This window comes from Myotis davidii, unplaced genomic scaffold (genome assembly GCF_000327345.1).
Source record: "Myotis davidii unplaced genomic scaffold, ASM32734v1 scaffold226, whole genome shotgun sequence".
Classification (NCBI taxonomy): domain Eukaryota; kingdom Metazoa; phylum Chordata; class Mammalia; order Chiroptera; family Vespertilionidae; genus Myotis; species Myotis davidii.
In genome coordinates this window covers 3,929,328-3,930,598 of record NW_006297224.1, presented here as the reverse complement: position 1 = coordinate 3,930,598, position 1,271 = coordinate 3,929,328, and the positions used below count along the sequence as shown (strand labels likewise).

Below are 1,271 nucleotides of genomic sequence, written 5' to 3'. Positions count from 1 at the left end.
ATTACTAAATTTTAAAGCTAGGACCTTACGTAGTCATTCATTGTGAGTCAGCACAAACACACACCGGGTACAGTATGACCCTCTAGGTCCTGAGGCAGCGCAGCAAAAGTAAATGAAAGAGTTGCCTTTGAGGAGCATCTAGTCCATGACCCGCTATTCCCAGAATTAGGACCAGCAGTAGATTCCAAAGCCTTACCTGAAGTACCTCCAGTCCCAGCATCACCAACCTACGTGCCCTGTGGAACCCTATGAGGAAAGCAAGGAAGATAAGGTGATGTATTATTCATTTTTTGCACTCATTAGGGGATCTCACTGCTTCATCTCCTCCCTGCCATGAACACACACACACACTCTTCAGAGGTGGTAGATTTGAAGGAGAAATTCTTTAAAGGCCCCTCTTCACAAAAGGCTGGAAATCTAGTAGGCCCAGATCCATAATGCTACTTGCCCAAAATCTTATGGCTGTAACTAGCATGTCTTTCTCCTACTGCATCTTAAACCATCCTATATAATAAAAGAGTAATATGCCAATCAACTGAACAGCAGAATAACCCGACTGCTCACTATGATGCACACTGACCACCAGGGGGCAGATGCTCCATGCAGGAGCTGCTGAGTGACAGCAACTTTGCAGAGCGCCCTCTCCCACACTCCAGGAACCTTAGGGGGAGGTCGGACTGCCATGTTTGGCCAATCCCTGCAGGCCAGGCTGAGGGACCCCACCTGCCAGAGGACCCTGCTCACTCCGCAGATGCTCTTCGAGCCCCAGCACTGACCCACATGTGGCTTCCGGGGAGGAACTTAGCGAGGTTGGCTCCAGGGTATGTCCCACTCTTCTCGCCCAGTCCTGCCCCACCAGCCACCTTCTAATTAATTTCCTTTCAATGTGCATGAATCCATGCACTGGGCCTCTAGTAATATAATTGCCTGCATTTTAAAATCACAGTCACAAGTCTCATATTTCTTTAAGTAATGTAAAAATTAATGTTGTACCCCCAGAGAATACTTGATTACTTGGGACAGAAGGAATACTTTATCCACACTGAAGGCTGACTCCTATCACTGACTAAGTGTATTAAACAGTCCCTAGCCAATTTCAACAACTGAGAGCACATGTTTTTCAAATTCGGTGACTCTAGCACTAAGTCCCTTGTGCAATTGCCTTGTCTGTTTGAGCAGGTGGTCTAACTGAGCCTGCACACAGAGCAGAGGGCAAGGGCACTCACGAAAAGGAATCTCATCCATTATTAAAATGTAGGCCAACTTTTATT

The 1,271-nt window shown here is 46.7% G+C and overlaps 1 protein-coding gene across 1 annotated transcript in view; it reads left to right on the top strand.

Moving 5' to 3' along the window:
- Nucleotides 1-1,271, top strand: part of LOC102757746 (alcohol dehydrogenase S chain) — a 57,721-nt gene that overhangs the window by 12,600 nt on the left and 43,850 nt on the right. The gene's annotated exons all lie outside the window — the stretch shown is intronic.